Below are 13,850 nucleotides of genomic sequence, written 5' to 3'. Positions count from 1 at the left end.
AAAGATATATAGATATAGGTAACATCTTCCAAATGCATTTGCATGTGTTTGTTAGTTTATTAGGATAACTTCGAATTATATTCAATGACCAGTATTTTGTATTTGTTTTTTAGAGATTGCCTTTGCATTCAAACATTTAATATTTAATTTAATCTTTGTCTAATACCTTAAAGTTAGTTGAATATTTGGAAGTTACAATTTAGGAAACACATTAATTCTCATGATTTATAACATTTCAAGGAGTTCATAAAATTAAACCCTTTAAGCAGACATTCATTATCATTTCATTTAGCCATATACAGGATTTTATTTTTATTTTTTTTATTTTGGTGGTACTAGGGATTGAACCCAGGTGTGCTTTACCATATATCCCCAGGGCTTTTTCTTTATTTTTACAATATTAAGATAGAGTCTTGCTAAGCTGATGAGGCTGGCCTTGAACTTGGGATCCTATTGCTCAGCCTCCCAAGTGGCTGGGATTACAGGTGTGTGCCAACACAGCTGGCTAGCTATATACAGTTGTATACATCTAATTTTAAATTTAAAGCAGATTATGGAAGCAGTGATAATTTATCTAATTCATAAAACCCGTGTAAGAATTTTAAGAAGTTTGAATCACAAGAAATTTGACCTTGCCTGGTGTGGTGGCGCACACCTCTAATCCCTGCAACTTGGGAGGTTGAGGCAGGAGAATGGAGAGTTCAAAGCAAACATCAATAACTTAGCAAGGGCCTAAGCAACTCAGTGAAATCCTGTCTCTAAATAAAATACAAAAAAGGGCTGGAGATGTGACTCAGTGGCTAAGTGCCCCTGGGTTCAATCCCTGGTAGCAAAAAAAAAAAAAAAAAAAAAGGGAAAAGAAAAGAAATTTGACCTTGATCTTGAACAAACTATTGTGCTATTGTGCTGACATTATTTTTATATGGGAAACTAATTTTTACAGACTCTCAATCATGACAAAAACTCTTTTATCTTAGAATTAAAGTCTTTTCCTCTTATCTCCTAGCTGTTATATGTGCCATTATGTAAATATACTTCTTAATGTCAACAAGAAGAAACACAGCTTAATAAAACTATTTTCTTCTTTTAGATAGAGTTGACTGCTTATCTAGACTCTATTCCTAGAGGGAGCATGCAAGTAAACATTTTTTCAAAATTGATTAATCCTTGAAGTTTCTCAAGAGAAAGAAAATGAGAAAAAAAAAGAATAGAAAATATGCAAGTGAGCCAAGTTCAGACAAATATGAAATTATTTTTGTAAAAAGCTAATTATGTTCCCTCTGCAAGAAGAGGGAAGAAGTTAAGAACTCAAAAAATAAATTCTACATGTATACACACAAAAGAGAGCGACATGCAGTTGGTTTCGACAAAACTTGAGTCCTTGACAATTTTATCAAGCCATACAATTAAAATGTCAGGTCTTATTAATCCCCAAAGTACAAAAACGAAGGAGGGGTTGTTTCCTAGGTTAAACACAATTTTTGCTCCTTTAGACAAACGAGACAGATAATCTCCTCAGGAGAATTTCTTTCCTCTTTTGTTCTGGTATGCTTCTTGAATGAACAATCTTATTCATGTCAAAATTTCTCCAAATTGGCTATGGCATTCCAAATTTTCCCTGGTAAAATGGTGCCAGTTAAAAAATTAAGTGAATAAGTCATCGTATAAAGAAAAGGCATGAGGGATGCAGGTGTTGAGGCTCGTTTTATACTGAGAAAACTTCGTGAGAACAGAATGATCTGGAAGGAAGGTGGTTGGCTTCGTGTCTCTGGAAGTTGGCCAAAGGCCAGTTGTAGCTAACATAGAGCTGGATAAAATCTTCTAATTCGGTGCAGATGAAATTCACCAGAACAGTTCTCAGGGAAACAAAGACAAAGGCTGAGGGAGAAGTCCTCATAAGGTTTGTAAAGGTGACCCAAGGAGAAGGTTATTCGAACTGCAAGCTGGTCTGTGGAGACCTTTGACCCTTGAGGCTGACTCAAAGATGAATTTTTTAGACTTACATCATTCTCTCCTTACAGAAGTTTCCTTTTATAGATATATACTCAAAATGCTAGTTGAGCAGAAGCAGGTGTTAGAGGACTAGAAAATAATTTTGTCAAAGCACAATAAAAATCTGGTTAAATAAAAAAAAAAAAAAAAAAAAAAAAAAAAAAAACGTCTAGCCAGGCTCAGAGGTATGTATCTGTAGTCCAAGCTTCATATTGATTTGAGGGTATAACAGAGAACTATAGCACTAAAGTTTAAAGTATAAGCCACTATATGAATTTGGTTAAGTAAAGGAGAAGACATTGAAAACAAGGCTGCAGGGGCTTGGGTCATAGCTCAGGGGTAGAGCACTTGCCTAGCATGTGTGGAGCCCTGGGTTTGATCCTCAACACCATAAATAAATAAAGGCATTGTGTCCATCTACAACTAAAAATATTTTTTAAAAAACAAGGATGCAAGTAATTACTTTTTCATTTTAATTGCGAGTTCAAAATGTTGCCAAGTTATCCTGTTTTACTTTAAGTAGGCTCAGAGAGAAATTGACCTCTTGAGTTCAACTAGACATTGACTCTCTTCTATGCCACTATGCAGCCATATGCAGCCCTTTCTCATTTTTACTTTTTTTTTTTTTTTTTTGCTTCATCTGCCCACTTCTCCTAACCTTTCTGCTGCGTATCTGCTCTTTTTCAAATAAATGTTCTGTGCAAGTTTCTAATGCCCATTAAGCCCAGTAGGATTGTACTTCATTTAGTTCAGTGGAATCAAATACCCTTTTAACCACCCTGCAAGTTTTCTGAAACCTCCATTATATATTCCACAGGCAATGATAATGGAAGAGGTCTGAGACAGACACTTCAGATAAGTTGTGGTGAATCTTGCTCCACATCACTTCAGTGTTTAACTGTTAGGATTGGAGACCATCAATTGATGCCAGACCTCCTAACCTGGCCCAGGATGACTCAGTCTTTCTCTTGGACACCCAAGCAACTATTCATTCATTCATTCATTCATTCACTCTCTCAGACTTGTGCCTCCTGTCCTGGGTTAGGCTGGGACTGTCTGCCTCCCTCCCTCCCCAACAATGTAGTGACCATTCCTTCTGACTTACCAAACTTTCCCCAGTTCAGGTCCCACCTCCTCACTGAGTATTTCCTACTTGTCACCACCCAGGTGACCTTAGCATTCTCCAACATCTTTTGAAAATCCCATTTCATTTTACAATTATCACACAACACATAATATTGTTCTTTTTCTAAAGTTTTTTTTAGTTGTCAGTGGATCTTTTTATTTATATGCAGTGCTAAGAATCTAACCTGGTGCCTCATGCACACTACTGAGCTACAACCCCAGCCACAATATTATTTTCTTATAACATGTCTTTTCTCTAATTGTTAGGACATATTATGGTCAGTTTTACTATGGTTTTTGTTCCTTTTCTTCTGGTTTAAACTGTCTCATTATGAAAGAGAGTGAGATAAATTGATGTTTAATTGTCAGCTATAATAAAGCTCTATACCAGAATGGCTGTCTCTGCCTGCTAAGTCCTGATCTCAAACATGATAAACCATCTACTCACATTTGACACTCTTATCCTCAGGGGTCACTATCTTCTTTTGTGACTTTCATATGCAGTGTCTTTTTTTTTAACTTCACAAGTCCTGACCTAACCATTGCTGACAATCCATCCCTCCATCTACTTTAGCAGTTCTCTTCTCAATTGCCTTAAAGTAAGTGATGCTCAAAGTTCTACCCAACACTTTTCTATTCCTTCTGTACACACTTATTCCTTTCCACGGTCTTACCAATGCCCGTTAAACTCTCGAGAGTTCCAGCAATCCTGGCCCTGACCTTGTACCACCTATGGGATGTTGCCCACAACAAATCTGTGACGGCAGGGGCCAGCTTACCTGTTGAGGTGAGGTTTAAGAGTCCTGACTGCATTATGGACCCAAAGAAGTGAGCGAGTCTTCGTGCCCCAGGCACTGGGAATCCACTGCTATAGTGTGGCTATAGTTCGTTCCCTACCCAAGCACGGTCCCCAGTGTGGTGGTTTGGTGTGGTAGAACCTTTCAAAAGTGGGGCCTAGTGGAAGGTAATTAGGTCATGACGTATCTGATTTTGTTTGTCTTTTAACAAAAATACATCAAAGCTTCAAGGGATTCCCATTCTCTTGGAATAATGTAGTTACAGTCTTGGTACTCAAAAGTGTGTCCCTAGAGCTTGTTAGAAATGCAAACTTTTAATTGCTATCCAGGACCTATTGATGTGGAATCTGCATTTTCACAAGATTTCTACTAAAGTACGAAAAGCCCTTTCTTCAAGGTCTTATACGGTCTGGTCCTCATTCCCTTGTAGCCATCTCATGTTATGTTCCTCCGCGACTCATCGTGCCCCTGCCTCTGATGGATTCTGTCCCCTCATATCTTGTTCTCCTCCTCAACATAGGACCTGGTCCCTGCAGTTCACATCTGCACATCTGGAATGTTCTTCCCATCATTTCCTTGCTTGCTCCCAGTTGATTCTTTCAGACCTCAATTCAAATGTCATTTGAAGAAAGCTCCTTGCCCCTAAGCCAGCACTAAGGCCCCTTATACACTTGCACGATTCCTTGTGTTTTTCCTTTGGAGCACCTAATACAAATTGTAATTATATGTTATTTGTGTGAATATTTAGTAAATGCACATTTCTCTTCCTAGGCTACAAATATATGAAGACAAAGACGTCTGTTTCAGATATCTGACAGAAATATCCTTTTGGCACATCTTTGTTTTCCTCATAACTTGGTACAATGCCTGGAATGTAATCAGTATTTAAGAAAACATATCCCTTGCCATTTTTGTTAAAGATATATTTATTGTGCATTTACTGTGCATTCGAGTATTTATTAAGTATCTACTATGTGCCAGACACTGTGCTAGGTACTGAATATATATGAAAGAGCAAAATCAGTGTTTCTACCCTCATGGCACTTACAGTATAGTGGGGTGTTATGGTTTGGATCTGGAATGTCCTCCCAAAAGCTCATGTGTTCAAAGTATGGTCCCCCATGCATTTAAGTTCAGAGGTGGGGATTTTAGGCAATGATTGGGTCATGGGGTTCTGACCTCATCAGTGGATTAATCCACTTGATGGATTAATTCACTGATAGTTGAATGGACTACTGAAAGGTGGGACCTAGTTGGAGGAAGTTCCTACCTGAGGGCAAGGAAGGTGTTTTTCTTCTCTCCTGCCCTTTCATCTCTCTCTCTTTCTCCTTTCCTGGCTGCCATGAACTGACAGCTTTACTTTTCCATACCCTTCCACCATGATATGATACTGCCATGGAGTCAGCAGACCATGGACTGAAGACTCAGAAACTGAAGGCCAAAATAAATCTTTCCTACTCTAAGTTGTTCTTGTCAGGTATTTTGGTCACAGCAATGAAAAGCTGATTAACACATGAGAGGAAACAATCAAATAATCACAAATAAACTGAGATAAATAGGTATAAAACAAAGGTAATATTGCTATGAACATTCATGAGATCTGGTCAGAGATATTTTCTATTTGTGGCTACCTAATATAAAACCAAAAATTGACAGGTACTTTTCTTTTTAAAAACAGCTTTATTGAGATATAATTCATATATTATAAAATTCACCCATTTAAATTGTAAATATTCATGGGTTTTTGTATATTCACAAATTTGTACGACTATCACTGCTAATTTTAGAATGTTTTCATTACCCTAAAAAGAAAGTTTGCTTCCATTGGCCATCACCTCCATCCTCCCCAGTCACTAATTGACTTTCTGTCTCTATGGATTTGCCTATTCTGGACATTTCATATAAATGGAGTCATAATGAATGCTGTTTTGTGATTGGCTCCTTTCATTTAGCATATTTTTCAAGGCTTATCCAATGTGCAGCCTCCATCAGTACTTCATTTCTTTTTATTGATGAATAATATTCCATTGTACCATGTGTTTTCTTAGCACAGTCAGAAACAGGATGCTGGTCCACATTTTTCTCCAGAGCCAACAAATTCAGTTTGTCATGTTTCCAGAAAAAGGTGACAGTAAGTAAATGTTAGCTGAGCCTTACAGGGATGGCAGCCGTGTTTAGAAAGCTGCTTTTCATGAGTGATCTTATTCACTCAGTTCTCGTAGTCTATTTAGTATTTCTGACTCACAAAACGGAAGTGATTCTATTTTGGCATTCTTTTTCTCCTGCTTGGTCTCTTTTGACTTACTGTGTTAAATTATTCAAGTCACTTAAACTCTGTTTATTTAACTCCTGCATGGTCTGTAAAATAAGCCCAGTTCAGCCTGCTTGTTTGCCAAGGCTGTTTGGAGACAATTTTTCATATGATATGCATCATCAGCTCCCACAGAAGGCAAAAGGAATTTGATGTGTGGGGGTAGTCTGGGATCTAGTCCAAAATTAGTGTTCATCTGGAAGAAATATGGAAGCCTGATACTCGCTTGCTGGCCTTTTCGTTGTTTTCACTTATTGCCTTCCCTTTGAGGAACTTTGTAAATCTCCATCTCTTTTGCGTTTTTTTTTTTTTTTTTTTTTTTTTTAATATAAGACGAGATCACCTCAAAAAAACAAAACAGACTGCAGTGGAAAAAGCCTTCTGATATTCTCTGTTGAGCAACTGTGAATCAAAGAGAGTAATTTGTCTGACCTAGTTTTGTGACCTGCGAATACCCATAACTTTCAGAATTTGTCCCCTTCCCCTCTCCACTTCTCTTTTTACTCTTCGACTGACCTCAGCTTGGGATGTAAAATTCAGTTAGATTTAAATTACTATTCATGCAATGTGCTGTGTGCTAGGTGCTGCAGAGGATGCAAATCCTTGCTTTCAAACGCTTGCATCTGGTGGAGATATAGGGGGGTGTACATAAAACAGAATGAGTAAGAGCCAAGAGGGGCGAAAAAAACCTAGAAAAATGTTCAGGGAGCAGAAACAATAGAAGAGATATCTGCTAGGTGGAGAGACAGGCATGGTTACACGGAGATTGTTTTGAACTGTATCTTCGGGGGTAGTTACAACCTTCAAAGGAGGCATGCAAAGAAATAGCATGTAAATGTGGGTATCCTTGGAGTGTGGAGGTGTACAGCAGTGGTCTCAGGTGTAAAGGCAGCTGTGAAAAATAAACCTAAGCAGGTAGGATGGACCCTTGAATACTGGGCAAGGGAATCTGTTCTTGATAATGTAAACAAAAGGACGTCAATAAAGGTTTCTGGCAAGGTGTACATCAAAACTGCTCTTAAGGACAATTAACTCCCCAGGAGGATGAAGGATGGACTGACAAGAGAGACTTCAGGCTGGGAGGCTAAATAGGAGGATGGTATAATAGTGCGTGCGGGCATAGGGACTAGAAGGACGTGACCGACCTCTACAACAAGGTCTGAGGTCTTCTAGATCTGGAGAAGGCCGGGGGTAGACGCGTTAGGACCGAACTACTTAGGAATGGAACTGGAAAGAGCCAAAGTTACAGACACACTCTTCAGTGTCGACGGGTGGTCGTCCCTGGCCCCCGATTGGTTACCCCGGCTGCCAGTCCCGGGAAGGGGCGGCGCCCTGTCCCCGCCCGCCAGGGGCTCCGAGAGAGGCGGGCGCGGACTGAGAGCCCGGAGAGCCCGGGGAGCCGGGGAAGCCCGTGACCAAGCGCAGCCGGCAGGGACATCGGGTGCTGGCACCCGGGACCTGCAGCAGAGGTAAGCGGGTGGGCAGTACCCGGGGCCTAGGGGCGACCCCAGCGCCTCTGCCACTCCGGGATCCCCGCCCCCTCGGGAGCGCGCCGTCCGGGGGGTTCACCGAGCCGAGGATGGGGGCGGCGGGCCGAGCCGGCGGCTGGGACCCCGGGGATGGAGCGGCTGGCGCAGCACTGGAGCCCGCGTCTCCCGCTGCAGCCCGGGTCTGCCTCCAGGTCTGGGTCTGGTCTGCAGGGGTGGGCTGGGGGCGGTGGCCCGCACCCCTACGTCCCCTGGGCTCCTGTGACGTTTTGTTTGAAAACCGGGGGCCCGGGCTTCTGGCACTGCGCCGGTGGTCCTCGGGGGCGCAGCGGGGCCCCAGGTTAGGGATGCCCCCGCAGTTAGGGATGCTGCGTCTTGGCCTCGGTTTCTGGGGATCCCCACTGTGATCTCCCAGCGAAACTTCTCAAAACTTTAAAGAGCCATTTTCTACACCTCGAGTTGCCGGGACGTCAAAGTGCCCTAAGGTGACCTACCACGAAACTACGCTGTCCCCGAAGTCAGTAGACCACTTTTTAAAAGACGGAACATTTTAGCCGTGGTATTTTGAGCGCGAGACGCTGTGGGGAGAGAAGTTGCGCGGGGAAAGCACTAGAGCTGGGCTACCTGCGGGTCACTACTTCTTTGTGAAAATTCCAGTCTTTGCAAGTCTGGACCTCACCGCCCCGTGCGTGCCTGAGGAGTGTGCGGCGAGGAGCAGGCTGTTTGGGGCAGTGCCACCGAAGGGCAGGCGTGGCCGAAATGGGGCTAGGTAGTGGTGGTAAGGTTCTTTAAACAAGGCATGCCTCAGTCTGGTCAAGAAAGGCATCTTTTCTGTTTAAAAAAAAAAAAAAAAAAGAAAGAAAGAAAAGAAAAGAAAAGCACAGTTACCTGGTCCAGTTAAGCTGTCCCTTAAGAGAAGAAAACTAAAGAATGTGAGAGGTTAACCCTGAACTCCATCAGGGTAAACCAAAGTAGATGAATCTTTCCTTTTGGGGTTTGGTAGAGAAACAGGAAGTCAGAGATTCAGAGAAAAGAGCATTCACTCCACAATTGTAAACAGTTTATTTTGTGTCAGTAAATATTCCCCAAAGTCACTGAAGGTATTTGGAAAACCCAAGACTTTTCCTTGCCCCCTGCAGAGAAAATAGAACACTTTCAAATTCAAAATCTAGATATATTTAAGTAATTGGTTATAGCTCCAAAGTTGTATAGTCCTATAACATCAATGGTAATGTTACTGTTCTTAGTTCTTATTTACTCAAGATGGTGCATTAAGGCAAGCTACTTTATATTTGTTATATACTGATATTACAGAATGAAATGAGGAAACCGGGTGTGTAGACCTGTGTGGACCAATCTGCAACTCTGCTTTTTTTTTCTTTTTTTCTCTCGGTGGTGTTACTGAAGATTGAACCCAGGCCCCACACGTGCTGGGGAAGTGTTATAACATTGACCTACATCCCCAGCCTTTTTAAAAAATTATTTTTATTTAGAGACAGGGTTTTACTAAGTTGCCTGGGTTGACCTGGAGCTTGGAATCCTCCTACCTTAGCCTCCTTAGTAGCTGGGGTTATATGCGATCTCCACTGCTTCCCCTGCAGTTTTGTATTTTTTCTTTTAATTTACTATGACCTAATTAAAATGGAATGCAGATGTTAAGTGCATGTAATAAAATTCTTAGAGCATTACTGCCTCACTGTAAAATGCATAATTAGCATAACTAAAATAGGTGTGTTTAGTTTTGATGTTATTTGTTGTGTTGTTTTTCATTGTAAAGTGCTTTAGGTAAGATATATGCACAATGCTTTTCATTTTTGAAGTTAACAGTTACCTCTTTATTTTTTGAGTTAATGGTGACATTCTTGGGAGAGATAATAACCATACATAATGGATCATTAAATGATCCATTTGTAAATGTTGTCTTAGTGTACATCCACATAACTGCTACTTGTTCATAAATGTATGTAATTCACAAACCATAAAATTTACCCTTTAAAAATGTGCAGTTCAGTGATTGTTTAGTATATTTTCCAAGTTGTGAAATCATCACCACAATCTAATTCTAGGATATTTTATCACCCCCAAAAAGAAACCCCATACCCATTAGTAGTTAGTCCCCATTGCCCTTTTCTCAACCCCTGTCAACCACTAAATGCTTTGTCTCTGTGTGTCTGGTTAGTTTCAATTAGAATAATATTTCAAGGTTCATCTATTGTTATAGCCTGTAGAAGTATTTAATACCTTTTTTTGAATCCAAATAATATTCCATTTTGTGTTTGTATCACATTTTGTTTATCTATTCATTTGAGGGTGGACACTGGGTTGTTTCCTCTTTTTGGCTTTTATGATAAGATGTTATGAACATTTGGGCACGGGTTTTTGTGAGAACCATGTATTCAATTCCCTTGGCTCTATACTTCACATTGGAATTGCTGGGTCATAAGGTAACTTCATGTTTAAACTTTGGAGGAACTGTTAAACTATTACCCAGAGCAGCTGCAATATTTTTGCAATGCCACCAATAATATATGAGGGTTCCAATTTCTCCATATTCTGATCAACATTTGTTAGTATGTGTTCTTTTTCATTTTATTGTGTCTATCCTACTTGGTATGAAGTAGAATGTCATTATGATTTTGATTTTTCACTTTCCTGTATAGTCAATGATGTTGAACATCTTTTCATGTGCTTATTGGCCATTTTTATCTCCTTTGGAGAAAAGTCTATTCAGATATTTTGCCCACTTTTTAATCGGGTTGTCTTTTTTATTGCTGAGTTGTATGAGTCCTTTACATATTCTGGAAACAAGTCCCTTATCAAGTACATGATTTGCAAAAATTACGCACCCCACATTTGTAAATTGTTTTTTTCACTTTCTTGATTGTGTTCTTTGAAACTCACATTCTTAAATTTCGATGAGGTCTATTTATCTATTTCAATTATTTGTGCTTTAGGTCATATCTAAGAAACTGGGGCCTGGTTCAAGGTCATGAAGATTTATACCTGTTTTCATCTAAGAGTTTTAGAATTTTGGCTCCTACATTTAGGTCTTTGATCAATTTTGGGATAATTTGTGCATATGGTATGAAGTAGCGATCCAAATTAATTCTTGTGCATTTGGCATCCAATTGTCTAAGCATCATTTGTTTAAAATACTATTCTTTCCCCCACTGAGTGGTCTTGAAATTCTTGCCAAAAGTCAATTGAGTGGAAGGGTGAGGTTTTATTTCTGGATTCAACTTTATTGTATTGATCTATCTGTCTACCCTTATGCAAGTATCATGCAGTCTTAAGATTTGTGACTTTGCGGTAAGGTTAGAAAGTCGAACACGTGAGTCCTCAAACTTCAAAAAATTGTTTTGGCTATTCTGGATCCTTCGAATTTCCTTGTGAATTTTAGGATTAACTTGTTAATTTCTGCAAAAGAAATAGTTGCACTTTTTGAAAGGATTGTACTGAGTATGCCGTCTTCACAGAGTCAACCTTCCAATCCATGAGCATGCAATTTCTTCCATTTATATAGATCTTTAATGACTTTCATGGATGTTTTGGAGTTTTCAGAGTACAAATCTTGCATCTGTTTTGTTAAATTTATTCTTAAGTATTTAATTTATTTTGATGATATAGTAAATGGAATATTTTCTTAATTTAGGTTTTGGATTTTTCCTTGCTAGTATACAGAAGAACAATTGATTTTTATATATTGATCTGGTTTCCTGAAATCTTGCTCAATGCAATAGTCTAATAGTTTTTAAACTATTTCTTAGAAAATTCTAAGGAATCATGTCATCTGCAAGTATAGTTTTACTTCCTTTCCAACCTGGTTGCATTTTATTTTGTTTTCTTGCCCTGGTTAGAATATCTAGTACAATGTTGAATAGAAGTAATGAAAGCAGACATCCTTGTCTTGTTCATGACTTTAGTGGGACAACTTTCAGTCTTTTACCAGTGTGTAAGATATGAGCTGTGGACTTTTTACAGATGTCCTTTATCAGGTTGGGGAAATTCCCTTCTATTGCTGGCGTCGTATTGAATGCCTTTATTATGAGGGTTATGTATTTTCTTAGATGCTTTTCTGAGTTGTTGAAATGATCATGTGGTTTTCATAATGGTATAATACCTTGATTTATTTTAATTTGTTGAGAAATATTTACTCCTTATGTTATTTTTGACTGTAGACTGGGGATGTAGTTCAGTGGCAGAGGACTTGCCTTTCATGAGCAAGTCCCTGGGTTCTATCTCCAACACTGCAAACAAAAGCAAACCTGTAGACATTTTACACTAGAACACAAATAAGTTAGTCTAAATGAAGATAAAAAATTAACCTGCATGAACTAGATTACTTTTTTCTTAAGATAGCAGTGTCCCTACATTTCTGCACAATTATATGAATGGTTCAATGTTTAAGGATGTCCGTTTTATGACTGCTTTTTATTTTTTATTTATTTTTTTATTTTTTTATTATTGTAAACAAATGGGATACATGTTGTTTCTCTGTTTGTACATGGTGTAAAGGCATACCATTTGGGTAATCATAAATTGACATAGGGTAATGTTGTTTGATTCATTCTGTTATTTTTTTCCCCTTCCCCCCCACCCCTCCCACCCCTCCCACCCCTCTTTTCCCTCTATACAGTCCTTCCTTCCTCCATTCTTTCCCCCCTCCCTAACCCTAACTCTAACCCTAACACTAACCCCTCCCACCCCCCATTATGTGTCATCACCCACTTATTAGCGATATCATTCGTCCATTGGTTTTTTGAGATTGGCTTATCTCACTTAGCATGATATTCTCCAGTTTCATCCATTTGCCTGCAAATGCCATAATTTTATCATTCTTTATGGCTGAGTAATATTCCATTGTGTATATATATATATATATATATATATATATATATATATACCACATTTTCTTTATCCATTCATCAATTGAAGGACATCTAGGTTGATTACACAATCTGGCTATTGTGAACTGAGCAGCTATGAACATTGATGTGGCTGTATCTCTGTAATATGCTGATTTTAAGTCCTTTGGGTATAGGCCAAGGAGTGGGATAGCTGGGTCAAATGGTGGTTCCATTCCAGGTTTTCTAAGGAGTCTCCACACTGCTTTCCAGAGTGGCTGCACTAATTTGCAGCCCCACCAGCAATGTAAGAGTGTACCTTTCTCCCCACATCCTCGCCAACACCTGTTGTTGCTTGTATTATTGATAATCGCCATTCTAATTGGGGTGAGATGGAATCTTAGGGTGGTTTTGATTTGCATTTCTCTTATTACTAGAGATGTTGAACATTTTTCCAAATGTTTGTTGATTGCTTGTAGATCTTCTTCTGTGAAGTGTCTATTCATTTCCTTAGCCCATTTGTCAATTGGATTATTTGCATTCTTGGTGTAGAGTTTTTTGAGTTCTTTATAGATTCTGGAGATTAGCGCTCTATCTCATATCTGAAGTATGATTGACAAAGATTTTCTCCCACTCTGTAGGCTCTTTCTTCGCATTGCTGATAGTTTCCTTTGCTGAGAGAAAGCTTTTTAGTTTGAATCTATCCCAGTTATTGATTCTTGCTTTTATTTCTTGTGCTATGGGAGTCCTGTTGAGGAAGTCTGGTCCTAAGCCAACATGTTGAAGCTCTGGACCTACTTTTTCTTCTATAAGATGCAAGGTCTCTGGTCTGATTCCGAGATCCTTAATCCATTTTGAGTTTAGTTTCGTGCATGGTGAGAGATATGGGTTTAGTTTCATTCTGTTGCATATGGATTTCCAATTCTCCCAGCACCATTTGTTGAAGAGGCTATCTTTTCTCCATTGCATATTTTGGCCCCTTTGTCTAGTATGAGAAAATTGTATTTATTTGGGTTTGTGTCCGTGTCCTCTATTCTGTACCATTGATCCACCTTTCTATTTTGGTACCAATACCATGCTGTTTTTGTTACTATTGCTTTGTAGTAGAGTTGAAGATCTGGTATTGCGATACCCCCTGCTTCACTCTTTCTGCCAAGGATTGCTTTAGCTATTCTGGGTTTTTTATTCTTCCAGATGAATTTCATAATTGCTTGCTCTATTTCTGTAAGGTACATCATTGGGATTTTAATTGGAATTGCATTGAATCTGTATAGCACTTTTGGTAGTATGGCCA

General features: G+C 39.2%; 1 protein-coding gene across 4 annotated transcripts in view; it reads left to right on the top strand.

Annotated features, from left to right (window-relative positions):
• The first annotated feature begins 7,575 nt into the window (after nt 1–7,575).
• Plekhh2 (pleckstrin homology, MyTH4 and FERM domain containing H2) overlaps nt 7,576–13,850 on the top strand; it is a 136,891-nt gene continuing 130,616 nt past the window's right edge. For all 4 annotated transcript variants that reach the window (XR_007104657.1, XM_047522600.1, XM_047522601.1 and 1 more), the window contains exon 1: nt 7,576–7,694. The gene's annotated coding sequence lies outside the window, so the exon portion shown is untranslated. The remainder of the gene's footprint in view (nt 7,695–13,850) is intronic.

The sequence above is a fragment of the Sciurus carolinensis genome, chromosome 13 (genome assembly GCF_902686445.1).
Source record: "Sciurus carolinensis chromosome 13, mSciCar1.2, whole genome shotgun sequence".
Lineage (NCBI taxonomy): Eukaryota > Metazoa > Chordata > Mammalia > Rodentia > Sciuridae > Sciurus > Sciurus carolinensis.
This window is presented reverse-complemented; position numbering and strand designations above follow the sequence as displayed.